The sequence below is a fragment of the Stegodyphus dumicola genome, chromosome X1 (assembly GCF_044657685.1).
Source record: "Stegodyphus dumicola isolate Sdum_Otavi_A_Nest chromosome X1, ASM4465768v1".
In the NCBI taxonomy this organism is placed as follows: domain Eukaryota; kingdom Metazoa; phylum Arthropoda; class Arachnida; order Araneae; family Eresidae; genus Stegodyphus; species Stegodyphus dumicola.
Window position 1 is genome coordinate 221,359,858 of NC_140780.1, and position 24,933 is coordinate 221,384,790.

General features: G+C 34.6%; 1 protein-coding gene across 4 annotated transcripts in view; it reads right to left on the reverse strand.

Moving 5' to 3' along the window:
• Positions 1-24,933, reverse strand: part of LOC118193639 (uncharacterized) — a 146,838-nt gene that overhangs the window by 72,546 nt on the left and 49,359 nt on the right. The gene's annotated exons all lie outside the window — the stretch shown is intronic.

Here is a 24,933-nt window from a genome sequence, read left to right on the forward strand (position 1 = left end):
GTTAGAATTCATAACTGCAATTTTTTACAACTTAATTTTGACAAATAAATGAAAATTACTCTATGTAAAAGTAAAAAGTTCTGGATACAAAGAAAGAATAGAGATTTTTAAAATCCGTTTGTCATCAACATAAGACTTTGCTCTACTCACACACGTCCAAGTTTTAAAAGAGTTCAGCCTCACAAGGCACAGCTTCCCCCCCCCTTGTTTAATTTTAATAGAACAATCTGCATGTTAACTGTTTATAGAAAACTGACTTTTGATATTATACTCAGTTAATAATTAAGTCAAATTAAATGTATCTCAGATACTAGCCTAATTTAAAAATCAAACGGATAGAAAACTGGCTTTTGATATTACACTGAGTTAATAATTAATTCAAATTATATGTATCTTATTTACTAGCCACATTTAAGAATCAAACAACTACATTAATTACAAAAAATTATACAATCATGAGAGGAAACCTTGAAGCAATTCATTGAGCTACATTTTAATAAACTAAATGATGATTAACTATTACATTTTTACGTTATATATTTACTAAACAAACAAATTCAATTAAATGTGCACTGAAAATTATCTATTGCTTTTTCAGAAAACCGCCGTTTCAATTGGCTTCATACAAAATTACAATATGTGAAAATAACATTCTCCTTACATTAATAATTAACAAAAAAAGCGGATTTATAGAATTATTTCGGAATTGTATTACATTTCTTGGATAATAATATTTAATCGAAATGCGGGTTTATAGAAATATTTCGAAATTATATTCAGTTTTTTCGATAATAATATTTAATCGAACCATTTGTGCAGCTTCTTGTCGAGTGTTAGAATTGCACTAGAGCCCAACTACAGATATGACATTGTATGCTTTTCCCATTCGCTGGCATATACAGGGTGGTCATAAAATACTTCCCCGATATAGTACCATATATATATACCCGATATAGTACGATATAGATCCCTACCAATCTATCAACTCAACCAATCGAAATGAAATTTCAGACATTTTTATTTGAAGGTATGCGCTCGAGATCGTACTGATTTAAAGATTACGGTTATAGTGAAAAAATTTCGAAATTTTCTAATAGAAACACCAATTTTTCACCCCCTGCGCAAACTGATCAGCGCATTGGGAAACCAAAAAAACTGCGTTGGAACGATATACGTATGACGAAAATTGTTGGTATGAAATATTTGCAAAGGAAAGCATTGTAAAGGACAACATAGAAAGGAGGTGCACTGACGGCACTTTTCATGATTCACAGGCATAGACAGTAAAAGCACCAATCACAGAACGCCATGTGCAAAGCAGTGCTTATGGTAAACCTTTGATAAGCAAAGTGGAAAGACTGTTTCTTCAACTAGGTGTTCGAATGTGGTAAGAAGATTACACTTACAAGGAAAGAATGAGGTGAATTAATACAGGTGTTTTATCTAAACGGAAAAAATGCTGCCGAAGCAATGCGAGTTTATAGGCGAAATCATAAGCTAAGACGAAGCTCATGTTCCGCAAACACAGTATGTGATTTGGCAAAAAAACAAACAAAATTAATAAATAAACTGGATGTAAACGTGATAGACCGCTTTCCCGGACGCGTAATGGCAAACCGCACATTGAGTTGATCAATGTTAACGAATTTCGCTTACTGTGCATGCTCAATGGCGTACCGTTGGCGTGAAAGGAAATACTAGCAACGAAAAGCAGAAGCAACCCTACACAAGCCTGTTAGTCATGTTGGTTTTACTGTTTACAATTGCAATACTACGGAAATTTGTGTGTGGTTATCGCATGTGTTTCTGTTTCATTTCGGTTTATTTTGTTCAGAAACACTACATTTAATATCAGTTACTTGACTTTAATTCAGTAATTTAAACTGGATTTATTCCTTAATTTGTTAAAGTTTATACAAATGCACGTATGGTAAATACTCAATTGCTTTTATTCCTCAGAAGTATGATAAATAAGTATTCAGCTGATTCATCTTGTAATGTTTCCTGTTTTGTTATCCTTCTTACACGAAACTTTGCGCAGTTTACAATCGATATTTACATTCTAAGTAATGAAGCAATTTACAACCTAACAAGTTTTAAAAACCCAAGCTGTTTGCGTCCACATAACACAATATCAACCATATATTGTATTTGTCTTCTTTTAAAACTGCACCAAATTTTATTCTGGGCATGCGTAGTAAGCGAAATTTGTTTAACATTGATCAACTCAATGTGCGGGTTGCCATTACGCTTTCCGAACGACTATGTGCTCCTGCTGAAGTTGCTGCGGAAGTACATAACACGATTACTGCAGGTCCATTGCCATACAGCAAGAAGTTTTGCCCGCAGTTTTCAATGTAACGAAATTCACAGTTCTCAGGCTTCTACGCTCTGTTCTGCAGATGTTTCCTTATTGATTTCAGCGCGTCCCAGATGTTGCAACATGAAGACGAGCAACAGCGTGCCGACTTTGTCAATTCTTCCCTTATCTAATATAGTGGAGATAGAAAGTGGCCGCTGCGGATATTATGGACAGATGAGACACATTTCTTCTTATCTGGGAGCGTTAACACCAAGAACTGCGTTCACTGGGATGATGAAATTTCTCACGATGTAGCACCAGCGGCTTTAAATGAAGCTAAAGTGACTGCGTTGTGCGGCATCGCAAGCACATTCGTTCTCGGCCCGTACTTCTTCGAAGAGATCTCTTCCACAGGTACGAAAGAGTGCTCCATCACAATTGCTCGGTATACAACAATGTTGCAAAATTATGTAATTCCAGAATTACAGCAGCGAAATGTCTTTAATAAGCTTGTAGGATGCAAAATGGCGTCTGCACGTAGCCACAAATGTTCGGCAAGTGCTTCAACAGTACTTTCGAGATACAGTCATCTCCCTTAACTTCGCAGTTTCGGGGCTACCGCGATCTCACTATCTCACTCCAATGTCGCAACACGGATGCTGTATTTTCCGTGTAGCGACATTTGTGATATAGTGACAAGTATTATCATGAAGCAGAATCACCCCATTCCGCAGTTTTCCCTGACGTTTCGCCTTAATTGTATGTCGTAATCTCTCCAGCGTTTCGCAGAACTGTTCCCCAGTGATGGAGACACCTAAATCCTTGAATCAGTAAACAATGGGTCCTGGAAATCAAAATACAGGGTAAGCATCACTTTTCCAGCAGAATACTGGCTCTTGAACTTGGGACGAGGGGACGATTAATTCTACTTGCAATACCTCGAGTTTTCATCGAATATTGCACTTCTCCCATCATTTCTTCCGACAAGCATTCTCAATTAAGACACAATAATACGCCGAATAAGTACTAATTCACAAGTCAAACAAAAAAAATCAGCGTTAATTTTCAAAATTTTCACAGGACTAGTTTCGAACCACCATCCTCATCTGCAAAACCGCGTGAAAATTTTGAAAATTAACGCTGATTTTTGTTGTTTGACTTGTGAATTAGTAAACATTCTCAAGTCGATTTCGACCAATCAAAGGCAGGCATCAGCTCACTGCAAAGGACTCATGAACTATTATGTGCACATGCTTGCGAGTTAATTTCTCATTCTTCTCTTCAACCCTAGTATACTGCCCATATTTTCCTAAAACTTTTGATGGCTAACATGCCTATCTGGCAAATGGATTCTTGCTTTTTACCTCCAAAATATTATTTTTTGGAAATAATAATGTCACCAGCAACGACATTAATTGACTAAAGCAGCCAACAGATTCAGCCTACCTCTTCTCGACCAGTGTTTCACATACAGCTCAAGTCCTACTTATTTTCGCTTCGTATTTTCCCCTCAGAGGAAGTAAATTAGGTATTTTTTTTAAAATTCTCAGGCTTCATAAGTAACACTCTGAATGTCTGGGAAGTATTTGTCCGGCAACAGAAGCCCAGAATAATACGGTAGTATAGCTGTTTCGTAAGGGTATGAAGACACCACTGCACAGTCGACGCTTTCGACTCAGGATCTTAGTGCTGGCACCAGCTTTCGTGGCCTGCAACAGTGCGCTCAAATGTTGCCTTCAATACTGAAACGCATCATGTGCTTCAGGTAAACAGCTATGCAGATAGATTGGAATCCAACGGCCGGGGATATCCTCTGACTGCAATTTCACGGTAGCCTAACTCCTGCCAGATAATGTAGTGCATGCTGCCGAAGCTAATGTTGAGATCCTTTGAGAATGCGTGAATGGATATGCGACGTTACGCCGTAATCTCATCATCGAATGCCAGCTTGTTGTTGTCTGTAATGACGTAGAGAGCCTCCTACACCGACTTGCATCTTGAGTTGAATCGCGATCACCACTGGACATATAGCACCATTCCACAACGGTGATTTTCGACAGACATGCATTTTTATATACACTGACTACCAATAAGTATTTGGACACCTGTGATAGAAAAGAAACACTAACTTTACTCAAAATCATCAATTTCTGTCCATTTTGAAAAATAATCTACAATTACTAAAAGAAAACGACTTTTATTTAACTCACTCTGGGGAAAAGAACCAAGAAGATCTATGCCTAAAATTTCATTCGGAAATGTAGCGCGAATGCTATTTAAGTACCTGGCCGGGCTGTAATTAATATCATTTATTAATTGACATTGATTGCAGGACCTGACATACGCAGTTACTATTTTGTATAATTGCGGGAAATATACCGTCTCGCGTACCCTTTTTATAGTCTTTCTGAGACCTAAATGACCCGCTGTTTTCGCGTCGTGTAATTCCTTCAAACTGCTTAATCGAAGCGAGGCTGGGATGACTGGTCTATATTCGAAATTTTCGTTTGTTGCTTTCGTATAAAACAATACATTATCTATTATTTCATAGTTTTCTGCTCTACTTCTTATTGCATCGATATCTGTGTGTTCAAAGCTTTCGGGGTCTTTCAAATACGCATAGATACTTCCAAATTCAGGATCAGCTTTCAATTCAGCAATAATTGTTTCTCTAGAATCTAAAATTTTTGAAGTAAACACAGCGCATTTGAGTTCATTGTCTTCATCGTCCAGTTTTATTCGAGATAGTGCGTCAGCAACATTGTTTTCCTTACCCGGTTTATATTTAATTATTAGATTATATTCTTGAAGTTTTAAAGCACATCTTATTAACCTGGGCGTTAAGATTTCCCCGAGTAAAGTCTACCAACAGCCGCATGATCCGAAAAGACTGTTACTGGCGCTTTGCCGAAATAAACTCGAAATTTGTGTACAGCCATTAATAAGGCTAATGTTTCTCTCTCTGTAGCTGTATAATTCCTTTGCGTAGAATTTAAAGTTTTACTAAAAAATGCCAAAGCATGGCCATTCTGCATGAGAACCGCACCTACGGCATAGTCCGACGCATCTGCTGCAATTTCCAGGTTTTCGTCCCCTTCCGGGAATTTCAAAACAAGGGCATTGATGAGTGCTTCTTTTAACCTTTCAAATGCTGTATTTGCTTCTGCTGTCCACGTAAACTTACTTTTTTTTCTTTTAATTACTAGCAACGGTTCAACAATGTTCGCGAAATCTTTTATGAACGACCGATAATAAGAACATAACCCAAGGAAAGAAGAAAGTTTCTTGGCGGTATTGGGAGTGGGGAATTCTTGATGGCTTTTATTTTTGAATCCTGAGTTTCTATACCCTTTTGCGAAATTTTATAACCCAGATATTTAAGTTCTTTAGTCGCGAACTTGCATTTTGATGCGTTAACTGTAAGACCGGCCTCTTTTAATAATTTAAAAACCTCTTCCAAGTCTTTAATGTGTTGTTCCAACGTACTACTCGTTATAATTATATCATATAGATAGATTAAAGTCGATTTTCCTAGGACAGGCTTTAGAACAATGTCCATAGCTCTCTGGAATGTTGATGGGGCCCCACACAACCCAAAGGGCAGGCGTAAAAATGCATAAGTGCCCGATTTTGTTATAAACGCGGTTTTATGTATGTCTTCGGGTCTCATAGCTATTTGATAGTAGCCAGACGTTAAGTCCAAAGTAGTCATGTATCTAGTAGATTTAATCTTTCTAATAATTTCCTCTATAACCGGCAAAGGGTAAACTGGGAATTGAGTAATACTATTCAGTTTTCTGTAATCGATAGCAAACCTCCAAGCCCTTTTATCCGAAGGAGGAAACTCGTTCTTTTTCCTACATAGTACGACTGGACTCGCGTACTCACTATTTATAGGCGTTATTATTTTGTTCTTTAACATTTCCTGAATATGTTCTTCAATAATTAGGTCTTTCTGTTTATCATAGCGATAAGGTTTAGTCCTACAGGGTTTTTCTGCAGTTAACTGTATCTCATGCGTAACTATTTGACAGCTATCAGGCCTTTCTGAAAACAAGTTTGAAAAAGTACTCACCACTTGCTGGATGGCTTGGCTTTCATGGTCATTGAAATGGCTAAGGTCTACCTGCGGTTGTTTCACTGGCTCCACCACCCTCCGATCCATTTCCAGCATAATCGAATTTTCCTGAAACTTTAGTTTGGCTTTCGCGGCCTTTAGAAACTCCATGCCTAAGATAACTGGACTCTGCAAATTTTTCACCACAAAAATTAATACTTTGAGGCTCTCATCTTTTACCTGTATTTTTAATGATAATTTCCCGATACATTGACAGGTTTTTCTTTGCGCCGCTATAATTTCTGTGTTTTTATTTTTAAATAATCGTAACCTATTAAAATTCTTCTTGAAAAATGTATCACTCATAAAATTGCCTTCTGCCCCTGTATCAATGAGGGCTTCTACTGGTACATCGCCAACGAAGACTTGTATAATCGGTAATTGTGAATTTTTTACCACAACCGTATTTAGGTATCTTCTTGAGGGTTTTTTCGAAACTTCCGGGGTCTGGACCCTCGCTTTTACAGGCCCCTCTACTCGTTTAAAGCTTTCCTTTCAACTTCAGTCTTCTGGGTACGCGGGCGGTTGTTTTCAAATTTCCTTTTTTGGCCTTGACCTTCGAGCTTCGATGAGTGGCTTGATAGCTCTTTCCCCCATAAGAGCGATTTGTGTTTCCGGTCTGTTGATTTGAGGATTGCCTTTGGTGACCTTGAGAATACGATGCCCCTCTAGATTTTTCGGCTATTCTGCGGTTTTGGAACTTGACCGCCAACTCGAAGAGTTCCTGCAAGGTGCTTGGATTTCGAATTTCGAAGTAATCTTGGATAGCAGGTAGCAATCTTGGTAAGATTATTTCAATAATCTCCACGTAGGGTTTCTTCCCATACAGCATGCTTGTCAGTTTAGCTTTTTGCAGAATGAAGTCCGTCAAATCTTCTATATTACGTTGATAAAAACTATACAGTTCGGCTTCTAGCTTTGCTCGGTCTTTCACTATGGGGAAGGCCTTTAATAATGATATTTTGAAATTTTCAAAGGTATATGTTTGGCCTCCGAATTCTCCTAATAAAAATTTCCCTATACTCTTCCACCATAGTGAGGCCTGTCCTCTTAGTGCAGACGTGGCAATGGCAACTTTTTGTCTTTCAGGCACAGGGTATAACTGGAAATGATTTTCGAGGCCTTCTAAGAATATAGCCACCGAATTTTTTCCGTCGAAATTGACGTTTGGCCTGATAGATGCTCTCATCGTTTGGACCAGGTATCCAAATCCTTCTAACAGGTTCGCCATTTCTTGTTGTTGGAGTTGTACAGGAGCTTCCATCCAGTTTTCGGCCATCTCAGTTCGTAAGGTGTTCGAGCGCCAATATAATGTTGCGTGGCCCCAACTTATCAGCAACAGTAGTAGTGACTGCTATGAACTGTAAATTACACAAACTCGTAAGAAGGGTTTAAATCCCTTTTTATTCCACTTTAGAAATCACAGTTGCGTTCACTTGACGCTCACAAACTACGCCGACCCGGCGGTGTAACAAATTAGAAAAATACAACTAAAAATAAATGACAGGATGAATAAATAACGAGGTCACTACCTACGAGGCTCTATAATCGTAACTAACTTAACCGCGTTCTAAGATACAGCTGAGATTCAGCAAACTTACTGATTAAGAAGTTGAAAGATTCAACGAACTGTCGAAATAGGCACACAGGGCCGAAACGTGTGTGTGTGTGATTATGGCAAAGCCTCGAGGGCTATCTGCTTAAGGGGAGGGATGCCTTCGTGGAGGACTTTCTAAGGGAACTGGCTCGTATACACGTTACACATGGGGAAAACCACGAAAACGCCCATGCAGCCAGCGGGATTTGAACCTCGGACCGAGCTACCAGTGTTCAGCGACTTTACCGCTCGGCCGCTGGTGGGCCCCGAAACGCGCGGTTCTTAAATTTCTACCTAGCAACCTTCACGCTCGCGATTCAAGAAGCACACTTACAATCTCGTTTCCCTTCTATTTAAACTCAATTTACTTCTGCTAAAATTTGGATACTCTGCGCGTTCTACTACGATTTACATACTCTGGCATTGGCAATTCTAGGGGAAAGTAAAGGCTTGACAGGAAAGATAGCTTAAAATAAATGTTAGTTAAAATAAATATAAACCCTACAAAATTATGTGCGGCAATAGAAAACCCCGCCAGTTGTGAAGTGTGATTAGACTTTTGTCCGAAAAAAAAATTAAGACCAATCGTAATTTATCAGGAACTTTGTACGGTGTAATACATTGGGGGTACACTCAATGGTGTAAAAAAAAAAAAAAAAAGAGTGACCCCAAAAACTTTTTACGGTGTATGGAAATGACGTAATGAGTGAAGCCGGAGTGACACAATATTGTAGCATGTTTAAAAATGGTCGCACAACTTTTCACGAGTAAGCGCGAAGTGGCGGGCGGAGCATTCTCGAACTCGCAGAGAAAATCGATGAAAAGATTCACGAAATCCAACACTTCACAATTTCGGAGCTCTCACTTAAAGTTTCCTCAAATTTCACGAACTTTGTTGTTTGGTTGTTGTGACGCAAGATCTAGGCTATCACAAAATTCTTGTCAGAAGACCACAAAAAGCAGCGCATGGCAGCAACTTTGACATTTCTCGAGGCGTACCATGAACAGTGAATTAGTTCTCGATTGTGTCATAACAAAAGATGAGACTTGGGTAAAGTTCGCCAGTTGTGAGACACTTGTGTGTGTCTGGCTTACAACACAGTGCTCCGACGATGACGAGGAACTGAATGCAGACTTCCGTGCATGCTTGAAGTCTCAGGCGACAACATTCTGTGACGATAGAATTAAGAAGCTCGTGTACCATTATGATAAATGTCTTAATCTATACGAAAATTATGCAGAAAAATAGCTGAATAATGTAACTTTCAAATGTAAGTAAAAAAAAAAAAAAAATTACTTTCATTTGATTTTTTTAAATTCTAAAACGTCAGTTACTTTCTTAATGGCCTACGTATTTTTATTACTTGTTGAACAACATTACTTGTTGAACCAATGCACATAACACACTCTATCTGCATTGCACAATTTTAATTGTGATGCATTACATTTTTAATAATGAATAGAAGCAGCCAAGCATGAGACATCCTTTAGCTAGCAAGTGTAGGCAGTAAAAGAGCGTGCATAACAGTTGCGATAGTATATAATAATCTCAGAGCAATTTGTTTTAATCCTGCAAAGCGACTGGGCAAGAGTTTTTGTGCAGGGAACATACAGATGCCTTGAAGAAGTACAGTCAAAAGTCTTTAATCCGGACTCGTCGGGACTTCGGCGATTCCGGATTATCGATTTTTCCGGATTATAGATCATCAGTTTAAATCTGGTAAGATCGCATGCAGAAATTATAAAATTAAAAATATGAAACCGTAATTTATAAAATAATGAGCAATTATGATCTAAAGGGTATCAAAATTTACAAAAAAAGAAGCTTAATAGTTATTTGTTTACTTTATTAAACATTTCTTTCAACGCGCGCATGCGTAAAGCATACATTACGCATAGTCGAAATTAGAAAATTGCAACCAGAAAACTATTTGATTTGTATTCGTGATATTTATAATGACGAGGAATTTGATTTAAATCATATCAAAGACGGAGTAGATCGAGATGAAATACAACATTTAGTAAGGAATTATAAGCCGACTAAAATAAAAACATCTGCCCTGAAGATAACGATAGTGCTGACAGATCAACTTCCAGTTCATTGCTCGCCGCGACGTCCCCCCCCCCGCGCAGAGCAGCGTGAAATTGAAAAACAGATTTCGGAACGGTTAGATAAACAAAAGATATGCCTTTATCCATTTTTTGTAGCAATTCCACTTTTTGTTTGATGGGCATCGAAACATACTTTCGTTTTGTAGATCCTTTGGGAGCTCCAGCATCGGAAATTCTATTTGACATAATCGAAAGTTCAAGCTTACTTTTATAAAAATTGCTCTTACAGTCTGCAAAAAATAATAAGCCGGATCCAATTCGAAGATTAAGGAACAACGCAATCATCAACATTAACTGTAATAGATAATTAGATAATTTTAGCTTATACCATCCGTTATTAAACGCGCACGCGAAAACGTATTCTACGCTTGCGCAGACGCATATGCAAGTCGTAAAGGTCTTGCGCGCACGCGTAAACGCCTATGCGCATGCGTCAACGCGGCGCATGCGCAGAAAGATTTTAGCTTTGAGGTCCGGATTATAGATTATTCCGGATTATGGGTGTCCGAATTAACGACTTTTGACTGTAGTACTTTAATTGAAAATTAGTAATTTAAAGGTCTATTGTCAATTTGTTCCCATTAAGTTTAATTTGTTAATAAATTTCTGTCATATTTTTAGATCTTACATATCCTCAACCCTTCAAGGAGAAAAAGGCTTGGCGACAGAAAAACCTTTTGAGAAAAAAGCATTAGACTGTTAGAAAAGGAAGAAAAATTTTGTACAATATTTACAATTTCATTGAGAAAACGAATAAACGGCTTCAAGAAGTAATTTAGAAATACTAGAATGAAATATCATTCTGGTAAATTAAATTTAGTGTCCAACCTGCAAATCTCTAAAATAAAAATCTGTAAAGTTTTTGAGATGGCTGGAAGATCACATAAGAAATTCTTGCAGTCTTTTGAAAATCTTCCATAAAAAGTGAGTATTGTTATCAATATAAAATCAAAACGTTTCTATTACATAGTTTTGAAATCCTATTAAAATTAATAGTTATTATAAAACAAAACTAGATTTTCTTATTGTACAGCAATGCCATAATTAATACACAGAACTAAAAAAATAAGTATAATATAATAATAAACTTCGATTAAAATGAGCAGGTCCTAAAAAAGCGAATCAGCGTAACTGCTTGCTGATGACCGTGGGATGCTTAAATACAACAGACATAAAACTTGCACGCCTTATAAAAGGTAATGGCTTTTAGTACTGTATGAAAAAAAAAAATCAAAGTTTTCATTTAGTCTTGCGGCCATAAAAATTCTTTAAATTACTTGAAATAAAAATTAAATACACAAAAATTTAAATTCAACTTAAAACAAATAATTGAATACTCACGTTATGTCTTAAAATTTAGCAAACAGAATCTAATGTTTCCATGCAATAATAAATTAAAGAAAACAAAATTTTTAGATAAAAGGAAGGCACATTGAGGCGAAAAAAACCAATTGGGAACTAAAATTATCATAATTAAGGTAATTAAATCTTTAACAATTTAATTAAGGTAATTTAAGTTTTCATAATTGTTTTCTAAGATCGTACCTCCTTAGCTAACATAAAGCTACAGTGATCTTACAAGATAATCTGGCGAGTTCTCGCACAGGCGTAAAGAATACTAGCACAGAAGATAACCCTTTATCATGCGCTCTTAAAACTCCTAACTCAATCAACTCTTACATAAAATAAAATCAAACTCTTATCATAAAATCTCTTAACATAAAATGTGCGCACTTCGTGCTTACAAAAGCACCGACGACGAGCGGTGGAACTTAATCATAGTTCAAAATAAATTCAAAGATAAAAGGGTAGTGCTGGACTAACAATTTAATTTAAGACTAATGAGGCTGACTCAACAACCTACCCGGCGATGTACTTATTAAATGGCCAAACAGGCGTATCGGGAAATTCGCGTAACAGCAAGGGTAAACTAGTAACGTACGCTGTCTAGCGAAATTACGCTCTGAATAAACTACATGATTCGTCCGTTTAAATACTTATTTTACTTAACTTTAAATCTGCATCCTGACGACGAAATGCGAAGGGAAAAAGAGAGGTTCAGAGAAAGTACCAAAACTTAAAATAAAATAATTTGTTATACAAAATAAGAGAAAGATAAAATAGCCTTTTAAAACTAATCACACAATATTACAAATACAAAAATTTTGAATACATTCATTAATTATTGTACACAATCACAACAAGTTTCAAAATTTTATAATATAACTAATTTTCATTTTATTTAACATAATTTGGAATACATTTATTGAAATCATACTATTTATTATTATTATGATATTTCCAATTTATTTATTTCATGCAAACTGGAAGACCCCACAGCTTCCTCTAAATACCAACATTTCCATCTTATGGGCTAGTCCACTTGAACAAACTCATGTATGAATAGTTATCAGTGGTCAAGGGATGCTAGGCAGTTACTTTTAAAAGGCTTCCGTTCTTTGTTTAAAAGCAGCCTGCCTTTATGAATTGCGTTAAAACATTCCATTACTTAAAAAAAAAAAAAAAAAAAAAAAAAAAATTCTCCATTATATGGGGGGGGGGAAATAGAAATGAAAATAATTCTAAGAGAAAAATTTCATTTTACAATAAGGTGGGAGTTTAAGTTTTCTGTTAATATATTCTAGGTTTTCTCCATTATATGGGGGGGGGGATAGAAATGAAAATAATTCTAAGAGAAAAACTTCATTTTACTATAAGGTGGGAGTTCAAGTTTTCTGTTAATATATTTTAGGTTAACATACAATTCTCCAATAACTTTAACTTTCATTTATCATATTTTCATGTTATTTATCTGTACTGATTTCAATTCTTAATTACGTTACTCATAATCAATTTTACTGTAATTATGCAATTTCTAAAATTATTAAAACTTTTACATTAGTTATATTCATTACAACAATATTAACTATCAAAATATTAAATATTTCCTACATTCATACTCAAAAAACACTATTTGTTTATCATATAAATTTTTTAATTATTTCAGTCATTTAAAAATTCTTATCAACAATTCAAAATGTGCAACATAAATTAAAAAATATAATTATCGATAATAAAAGATTATTATCTTAATAACTTTCCCTAAAAGTAATTTAAAAAAATCTTAAAATTTGTTACTTAATTTTAACAAACATAATTATAAAAAAATAAACCTTTCGACAAAATAAAATTTTAATTTTATATTTTTATCTAACTGTGCTACCTTTTAAAATCCAATGTAGTGACATAACAACATTATATGTTAAAATTTCAGAACAGAACTAACTGATAAAAGAAAATATTTGTAACATCATTGCGACTGGAGAAAGGGAAAATATTTTTCTAGCACATAGTTCAAGCACAGTTTTCAATCCCACCCGGCAGTGCTTAAATTGCGCCGGAGCGCGGCTCCGGTACTTCTCAATATTTAAGATTAATTACAATTCTAGCCGGAGCGCACCGGAGCCCTAAATAAGATGAGTTCCGGCACTTCTTTTCATAAAACTGAACTACAATTTAAAGGGAAAAAATTTAGAATTCCTAACGTTTTAGTTTAACAATAAGCAGACTTTGCAATACTCAATTTCTCTAGAAATGCGAACTCATGAGAACATGAGACATTCAAGTAAAATCCTCTCACTCGCATGCGGAAACCTTTCGCTTTAAGAAGGGCAATAAATTTGGAGGAGTTTGTTTAGGAACGCGTAAATTTCTCGCCATGCCATTTTATCTAGTGTATTGTTATCGATGAGTACAGTTAGTTATCGTCGCAGGAAGGGAAATTCGCGTTCTTATGTGACAGTGAGTATAATAAGAGTGAAATACTGAGATAAACTGCTCAAGCACGTCCTATACTACCGTCTTCACACAGTATCCGCTAATGTAACCAAATACGGGGGGGGGGGGTCAAAAGTGTAACCGGCAACCTTACGTTCATTCTTAAGAGTCAATTTACTCCTGATACACATGGCTATAATTATATCAGCAGAGGGCCACGGTCAAAGAGAACGCTCTCTCTCACCAAGATTTCTCTCAATTTTTTTGTTTCCACCCACTCAGTCCCTCATTCTTTTCACCTTATTTCTAGCATTATCTGAATTTTCATCAGCTATACTTTAAGCATACTTAGCTTCCCCCCACCAACGATTCCTTGAAATTGTGCATCATGTTTTATAGAAAATAGGTTTTTTTTCTTCAACTCGGCTTTTGGAGGATTAGACTAATGCATCAAAACGAGAAGGAGACGTACGAGACAATATGTAGTATATTTTGCATTACTTTATTAGAGTCCTACAGTATGTAACATAGTGCAGCCTAAAGTATACTTTATTATTATATAATTTATCAATTAAATGTGATCCTATTTACATAATCTGCACGAATATCCTGTATTATGTATAATATTCGCTATTATCCGCGGTTTTACGTATCTGTGGTAAACCTTGGAACATACTACACGCGAATAGAGGCACTATGTATAAGTTGTTTTATTTTAAATAAAATGACATAATATGTCATATAATGACATAATGGAATAACATATAATGACACCAAATGTCATTTCAAGTTACTGAAGCATTGTTTAAATATTATATTATTGCAAAATCACGTCGTTTTCTGAAGAATCGTTTTATATAACAATACGGTAGGATTAAATTCTACCCCCCACACACAATAAAAAATTATTTTAACGACTTGTTACATATACAACTATACTGATATTGCGTTCGTGGTTTATTATCTTAAAGAGAAATATAACTTTTGAGCTTTCTAGCCCAAAAGGCTATTAATTTCGTTTTGGCATTTTGCGTCGAAAAATTTAAAAGTCTGAATAACTTTTCATATTGCTTCCACCAAATATTATCACCCTGTATTATACTTTAGGGCACTGAGTTTAGTTTTAGTTTAGTTTTTATTATATTTTAAGAAATTAAATAATGAAGAATCCGCAGAAATGTATACATATTTCTGGCATTGTGATAAAACAAAGGTACCTAGAGCCATCCAATTTTCAATGACGTACATATCCACCCAAATATGGGCATTTGGAAGCCCAAAGTTGGAATTTGTTTTATTATCTATTTCATATTTTGTAAAGCATATATGAGTTTTTGATTAGGAAACTCAACGATTTCAAAGCCAGCAATGGCAACACTACACCCCGCCCAAAAATAATAAATAAATACATTTTCATCTCCAATGCGCGAGACAGTGTATCGAAAAATCTAACGATACGATCTTTCTAAATTATTTTGCGATACGGCTATTGAATTGAATTTTATGATTTAAGTGCGAAGAACATGGTATTTAATAAATACAGGTAACACACAGAATGTTAAAAAAATGCCCGTATGGGCGTAATATAAAATCTGAAAGCTTTCAGACCTTTTTTTAAAATTTTCTTTAAAATTTATTTCTTAAAGCTTAACATCAGAAGTTGTATTATTATTAGATTATTGATATTATAAAGTATTTCTCACGCCTTCTTAACGAGAATCTGTGGTGTCTGCACCCTCAGCGCGTAATAGAGAGGTCCGCGGTTCGATTCCCGGTGAAGGCGTTACTAATTTTTCATCTCTCCAGCTTTTCCAATTAACCTAATGTCTCTACAGTGGCGCCCGAATTAAAAGGGTGCTGGATGATGATTCTCCTCACCCAGGGTTTGGCGATTGGGTCCCCTAAAAACCTCAGTCGCCCTTTAAAAGGGAGAGTATATAAGGTATTTCTCCCGCCTTCTTGGCATGCCTTCGTGGTGTGGTGGTCTGCACGCTCAGCACGTAATTGAGAGGTCCGTGGTTCGATTATCGGCGAAGGCATTGCATATTTTCATCTTTCCGGCCTCGAAATATACCTAATGTCTCTACAATATTATTACCTATATCATTTTATAGATAGTTTCAGTTTTTTCTTTTTTAAATTTTACTTTTAATCAATCCATTATACAGAAAATTTGCTTCTGATAAACTGAGATCTTGTACCTTTCATGGCATTTAAATCTATCAAACCTGTGCAACTATGTGTAGATACTTATCGTCCAATAAATGTAAATATTATCACACAGAATTAGAAATTTTTCAAAATTCATGCAAACTATCGGTTGAGAAGGGAAGTATTTAAGTCATATATAATTTAAATTTTACATTAATAAATTTATTTCGTATTATACAGTTATATTCACATCAGAGATGTTAAATAATAAAAATTGTTTCTACTTATTTATTAATTAATCCTTAAATTGCAAAAGATCTTAAAATTATTATGACATGACCTTTACTTTTAACAAAATTAAGCAAGCATTATTCTGAAACATACAAATTTAAAGTAGCCCAGGGGCAAAACAAAAAAATCATACTGCGTGTCACATTAAAGACACAGGACAAATAGCTTGATACTTAACACCGTAAATGTTTTATAGAAATCTCCAGGTGTTTAAAACAACACCGTTTTGGAAGAAAGATCGGAAGATATGGGAACCTATTCAAATAAAGGCATGGTAAGGGGCACCCTCACTGGAGAAGACACTGGACGGAAATTTATGATGTAGGCGGGCCCCGTTGCTTGGTACAATAGCTGCATTGAAATGCGGAATGATCCCTGCACTATTATTTCTGAAGCACTTTTAATTGGCTGAACAGTAGTTTCGTTGACAACCTCTTCCGTTCGTTTTACTTGCACTTACTTCAGCACATTTCTCTCAAGATATATAACGTATGTGAAACGAATTTTTAGAAATACTTGTTATTGGAAATTATAAAATAATGTCCAAACGTAAAATAAATGATTATTTGGAATGTAGTCGAAAGGCCAGAGTAGATAATATTATTAATGCGAATTTAGATATTGCAAATGATGATTATGATATGAAGATGACTAGTGATGCAGAAGGTGATAAAGATTATAGTTCTTCCGTTTTTCCAAAATCGGAACTAAGTCTAGGAGAAAGCAGTTTTGCTGAAATGTTGCCAAGCTGCTGGTCAATTCAACAAAGTATAGAATTTTCGCAAAAAAAACGACTGGTTAATTTTCAAGGATAAAAAATTAGGATGACGATGGTGTCAATTAGTGTCACACTTGGGTGCTATGAGATCCCAAGGTTTGAACTCTCCAGTCAATAACAACTGGGCCAGTGTTATTATTAGACCAAATGGCGATTCGAAATTTAAACAGCAGAAATCACTAAGGAAAAAAATTTGTGACCATAAAGCATATAAGACCCATAAATTAGCAGAAAAAGTAAAAAATAACAAAGAAATAGATGAAATCGGCACAGTTGTTTCAGCTATGAGAAAAGATGAGCAGATAATCACCGAACGTATTTTTAGAACAGCGTATCATTTGGCAAAACAAAACAGACCTTCTATGAATTTCATAAGGAAATTGATGTCCAGATATTGAATGGATTAAATATGGGAAGGATTTTGCATTGAAACGCATCAGCTATGAATATAGTTAATTATATTTCCAAAAAAATGCAAGAGTCCTTAGCTCAGAAAATTGTAGAAGAGGATCAGAAGTTTTCTTTAATTTTAGATGAATCTACAACGCTTAGCAAGGATGCCTGTCTCATCATATACATACGCACGCAACTTTTTAGTATGGAAAATCCAGTTAACATATTTTTAATTTTAAAGTGTTTAAATAATTCTACTGCAAATGGTATTTTGAACTGTTTGTTAAGTGAATTAAATCGATATAAAATAGATGAAAATATTCTTCGAAAAATTTGGTGGTTGTTACTTGCGACAGAGCATCCGTAATGCTGGGAAAAAATCTGGTCTATGCAAGTTATTACTCGACAAATTTCCAGATATTATTATATGGCATTGTTTAAACCATAGACTCAAACTTAGTGTTGGAGATGCTGCTAATCTTGTTAGCGGAATAAGCTATTTAAAAATATTTTTGGACAAGTTAAGGAATATTTATCATAATTCACCAAAAAATCAAAGAGAACTGAATGAATATGCTGCGCATACGGAGCAAATGCTCCTTAAAATTGGTCGCATTCTAGATACTCGCTCGGTAGCTTCGATTTTTCGCTCTGTGAAAGCTGTGTGGCATGATTATTTAGCATTATATGAACATTTTTCTAGTTCTTCGAAAGACGTAAAACGAGATTCAAAAGAAAGATCTAAATTTTCATGCTTAGCAAAAATTTTAGAAACGGATACGTTTGTTTCAAATCTTGGACTTATGTGATGCTCTTCAAGAATTATCGGAACTATCTTTGGAATTGCAAAACAGGAGCACAACTATTATTCACGCTCATCGTCTGATCTGTCTACAAATACAATTATTTGGATCAAGATCTTCGAAATCTGGAAAGTACGCGTCCGAAGCAATACAGTCCGTTGAAAATAGGAAGTTCAAAGGTGTAAGCCTTAGAAAAAGCGGGAAATCTATCCCCAAAATTCAGTATTGTCAACTGTACAGATGCCTTGCTGATTCAATGAAAAGTAGAGTACTGTCTGTTCTTACTTGAAACATCGGCACTGAATATGAAGAAGTTATAAAAGACATAAAAGTACTCAACCCGAAATTTTGGCCTCTTTCATCCCCTGACATGACATATGGAGAAGAAGAAATAGGAAATTTGTGCAAAAGGTTCCACCTAAATGAACGAGAAACTTTAAGGAAATTCAGAGTTTTTATAGACACTAATGGAAAGGAAATAAATTCTGTATTGAGAAAAATTTTATCATCAATAAACTGTATACCTGTTTCCAGTACAGAGTGTGAGAGAGGATTTTCGACAATGAACTTAATATGCAATCCGCAATGCGCATCTCTTCATGTCAAAACTCTTTCTAATTTAATGTTTATTAGACTCGTCGGCCCTTCACTAAAAAACTTTCAGCCAACAACTTATGTACGTTCCTGGCTAGCACTAGGTCATCATAGCGCAGTGGACAGTCAGTCAAAAGAAAGAAAAGAAGAAATAGAAGATCGGTATTTGACTGCCTTATGGAAAATATTTTAATGACCTTCTTCATAAAAGATTAGTACGTAAGTGATTGATTATTAGTATTAGAAAAATTTAACCTAAACAATTTGAAACTTATTAACGACTCAGTTTAACAAAACATCAGACTAATTTATTTAAAAAGCAGAAGTCTGTCTGCATTAAAAATTTATGTTTTTAATAATATTATCCATTGTTAGCTGATATAAAATAGCTGTTTCCATATTATGTTTATATTTCATATTTCTAGCATTTATTATTAACAGCTTGGGAAAAAATTGCTTAATTTGTAATGTGTGTGGAAAAAATACACTACATTAATATAAATATTCACATAACGTATATAAATGTTTATTACCTTTTGTATTTCTGTGATCGAATTAGTATAATTTCTTTAAAATATAAAGCTGAAAATGTCATTTATGTTAATTTATTTCAATAGTTACGCATAGTTATATCATTTAACCTTTCTTTGATTTATGCGTTGGAAAGAGATCAGTTTAATCAATTTTCCTATATCGCGAAATGTGAGAATTGTTTTGATAAAGATATGTATAAAATCAAAATTCAAGTTGCTTTTCTGGAAGAAGTATTGTTATATGACACATTTTCTAACAAATGATGCAAGTGTTAAAATTTCGAATTATTTTTTACTTTAGAAATAAGTACCATTGAAAAGAAATTCATTGAAGAAATTGAACTTCAGTAATTTACAACTTATTAACAATTCAGTTTATCAAAGTTGAAATCAATTTATCAGAAAACGCAAATTTTTATATTTTTAAAATTTGCGATAGATGAATCTTTATGCGTGTTCTTATTATTAAATTATGCGAAAAATCAGCCTTGGACAATTTGCGATATATGCATCTTTATGCGTGTTCTCATTATTAAATTATGCAAAAAATCAGCCTCGGACAATTTCTTTTCGGATAAATTAAAAATTGGCTTAGGACATATTTATGTTAAATATATTAGTTTAAATGTCATCAAAACAGAGCTTACATTGCACCGGCGCCTAGCTCCAGTGACTGCTTAGTTTCTGAGATGTATTTTAATTCTAGCCGGAGCGCACCGCAATCCTAAAGACGAAGGCTCCGGCACTTCTTTTATGTAACTGAACAATTATTTCAGCAAAAAATTTGATCTCGAAAATCTTATTTTTAGCAATAAAACTATATTAAAAATCGCTTCAATTTTAATCATCTAATGAGTTGAATTTTAAATTATTTTAATACATAATAATAAATTAATTATGAATTAATTCAATAAAAATTAATCGATATTAGTTATTAATATCAATTAAATAATTATCAATTAATTTGATACATTAACTATATAATATAAAATTTACTAATGATTTTTAATAGTAATTTTATTTATTTATTTAACTCTTGTTCCTCTTTCCTGACGGTCTTCTACTAGGGCTCCGACACTTCTACTTTTAGAAATTAAGCCCTGACACCCGGTGAAAATTAATAATTTATTCGCTTAAGAGCAGAAGGAAGCTACACAGTTTGGCGACATTTTAAATCACTTTTGAAAATAGCGGGAGATTACTTTCATTCTGTATACGCTACATGTGGTTAATTTTTTAAGCACTGGTTTTTAAGCACCATAGCAGAAAGAAGAACGTATTTTCACCCTCCCTTTTCACTACTTCATATTGCTGTTGAATTCAATTACACAATCAAGCATTTGAAGAGATGGCTGATTTAATTTTTTCCCATTGGAGTTCATAATAGTAATATTTCAGTGTGACTTGAGGATAGTATGGATACAAGGATGACATTATCAGACAGTTGTAGATGAAGTATGGTAACAGCAGCAACTTTTCTAATGGAGGGTTCACACAGGTACTTATCCTGTCGACTTGATAAATGTAATAATTAATATGTCTGAGGAAAGAATTTAGTAGAACCATTCACTAATAATCATAGCTGGAAGTAGAAGTTGCTGCATTGCAGATAACTGGTAATGGTGGACATACTGGTGGCATCTTACTAGATGTAACTATTTTGAAGAATTACAACTCACTTGGTAATCCAAACATACCTTTATTACTTGTTGATTACTTTATTGAGGCACATCTTGTGGCATAGCGCATCACAATTGGAACAATCTGCACTCCACAATTTTAATTATGACATATCACATTTTTAATAATGAATACAAGCAGCCAAGCAAGAGGCATACTTTAGCCAGCAAGCATAGGCAGCAAAAGAGAATAGTAATAATTGCAATAGTAATCTTAGAGACATGCCTTGAAGGAGTTGTACTTTAATTGAAAATTAGTAATTTAAAGGTCTATTGCCACTTTGTTCCAATTAAGTTTAATTTCTTTATAAATTTCTGTCATATTTTTACATCTTACATATATATGTGTGTAATGAAAAAGAGAATAAAAGTAGCAATGTTGATAGCATAACACGTACATCCATACTGATGTGGAGGGATTCTGGTTGCGAAGAATGTTAAAATGTTGAATCTGTAATGACAAGGCAACTTGGCAGCCGAGTAAGATTAAATATTCATTTTTTATTTCAATTGACATTTGTGGCCACATTTTACTTGGCGCTCTAATTGCGCCTATTCAAAAACATTTACAATTTTGATACTGTTGCTATAGGAAGAGAGCACAGTGAAAAAGCATCATTACAGGAGAAAGGCAGAAGCTAAAATGTGCAATTATCTAATATGGAAGCTCACCAAGAGGAAGGTTGTGGTTTAGGTTACAAAGGATTCAATTCTAAAAATTTTGAGTTCAAGTTCCGATACGTCATCAGTGTTATGCAAGCCTTGTGTCACAGATTAACCCAGAAATGGTGCAGTCCAGAAAAATTATTACGATTTTTAGAATAGAGAGGACAATTACAGGGTTACTACTAGTTCAAGGTATAATTTTAATTTGCATATTTTTTATCTTACATATTATCAAAATTACCCTTCTTACTTTTCTTCAGGAGATATTTTGCCTTTAAACAGTTTGATCAGTAAGTCATTTCACAAAGAAGCTATTAAAAAAGCCACAGTATTAGGCGTTTTTAAATAACCGTTTGTCAGATTCTTTTACAATACTCCCTACATAAGAAAATGTTTAAAATTACAAAGAAGAAAGACTTTTTTCAGTCAAGTAAAGCATTTCTTGTGTATACGAAATGAAATAAATGAATAACAGAAATTTGCGATAAAATAACTTAATCTAAAGTACATTATCATTTTTAATTATTATACAGACTGGTTTAGATTATGTGGATTAGGATCATGCACATGCATGGAACAAATCATGAAAACTATGAAGCGCAACTAGCCCATTCGCCACAATTTGAACCTAGGTCAAACTGCCCCGTGTTTAGTGTTCTTCTTGCTCTACTGTTGATGGGCTTATTGTATAGAAGTTTGCCATTAATTAATAAAATTTTGGTAAATCTTACAGATATTAAGTATGAATACATACATGGAATTCTTAGTTAGGAGATCACTAACACAGTGATGAAAATTCGGCATAATTCAAAACGACAAAATAATATTGATGAAATGAATAACGAATTTAAGAATCTGTTACAGAAATATGCAAACAGGTTCATAAAACGAACATTATTTAAAAATAAACAACGAATTTAAGAATCTGTTACAGAAATATGCAAACAGGTTCATAAAATGAACATTATTTAAAAATAAACAAGTACAAATACATGACTATGCAGCAATTCATCATGCTTGCAAGAGGCACCACATCAGCCAATCATGCTTGCAAGAGGCACCTCATCAGCCAATCAGCAAGAGGCGCACAACACCTGTTCTGTTCAAGTCACATCTACTGTCTGACCTCAGAGCCATTTTTTGGCGGGTGCCATTGGAGTAGAAAGACGCTACACAATGCTCCCGGTAAGAGTCTCATTCCTGTGTGTATAATAAAATATATTTTTATATCAAATGCTGTTTCATTCATATCCAGGAGTCAGATTAATCAAGCTTTCTATTCTGCTAAACTAAGCAAATCTCAAAGGAATTGGTCCACTTATGACCGTGAACTCTATGCTATGTATTCTTCAGTCAAAACTTTTAGGCATATTCTTGAAGGGGAGAAATTTTGTCATTTATACTGATCAGAAACCACTTAAATTTGCCTTCCAGTAACATCCTGACAAATGCAGTCCTCGCCAATTATGCCATTTGGAGTTTACCTCCCAGTTTACCACTCATATTGAATATACTTAAGGCTCGGTTAACACTGTCGCCGATGCACTCTCCCGAATTGAGATTGATGATATTTCATCTACTACTGTAAACGATTTTCAAAAATTCGCAGCTGCAACAATCAAACAATGAAGAACTTCAACAGCTTTTAGCACCAAATATGTACTCTTTAAAATTAACTTCAACAGCTTTTAGCACCAAATACATACTCTTTAAAACATTATTTTCCTCTCGAGGATATTCAACTCTATTGTGACATCTCACAAAAACATCCCCGACCTTTTGTTCCTCAGTGTATGAAATTAACAGTTTTCCAAATATTATATTTTTCTCTCATCCAGGTATCTCAGCCTCCAGCGATTTAATAGCTAAATGTTTTATATGGCCAACCATGAGAAAAGAAATAAAATTATTTTGTGTGCAGCTGTGGTCAATGTCAATGAGCTAAAATTGCTAAACATACCAAATCTCCTATCGGCACATTTGCTGAATCCAATGCTCGTTTTGCACACATACATATAGATTTTATAGGCCCTCTACCTCCATCTGATGGAAAAAAATTTTGCATGACTATCATAGACCAGTTTACATGATGGAAGTTATTTCAACAACCGACATGAGTGCAAAAACAGCAGCTCATGCTTTAGTACATGGCTGGATATCAAGATTTGGATGCCCAGTTACAATTACATCTGACCAGGGTAAAAATTTTGAATCTAATCCTTTTAGAGAACTTACTCACACACTTGGGGGCAAGGATTCGAACCTATGCATACCACCCCCAGTCAAACGGAATTATCCAATGCTTCCATCGGCATCTTAAAACAGACATTAAAGCACATAACACAGCACAATGGACTGAAACTCTTCCAGTTGTCCTCTTAGGCATATGCTTAGCCATTAAGGGCAATGTCAAAGCAACTTCTGCTCGACTTGTTTATGGCACAACATTAAGATCACCTTCCGATCTAGTAACCAGCGATGTCATAAACCAGACCTTAAATTCCACATAAGTAAACAGTTTACTTCAGACAATAAAATCTTTAAATCCTATTTTTACTGCCCTACTTAGTAGTCCTAAAATTTTCATTAACCCCTCATTAAAAACTTGCTCTTATATGTTTTTAAGATCTGATAAAGTTAATCCTCCACTGACACCACCTTATACTGGACCCCATTTATTCATTGACAGAAATGATAAGAATTTTATTACTGATGTAAACGGAAAACGTATTACAGTTTCAATTGATCGCGTAAAACATGCTTACCACCTGCCAGATGACCATTACTCATAACTCATCTTTACCTCTTCAAGTTTCAACTCCATCTCCACGATGCTTTAATCAAACATTTACCACTAAAAGTGGGTGTAAGGTCCGATTTCCAAAGCATTTAGTAACAGACTACATTCCTTGAGTACAAACTTGTGATATTTATAACGTTTTGTATTACACATACGTTCCGACTTCATCTATAACCATGAATAGGATATTTTTTTATATTGTATTTCATATTCTATATTTCACTATTATATCATTTTTTGTATATATTGTAAATATTTATTATAATTTGTAATCGTGTCTTCATCACTGGGGGGAATACTTTGTAGCAATTCATCACACTTGCGAAAGGCGCCGCATCAA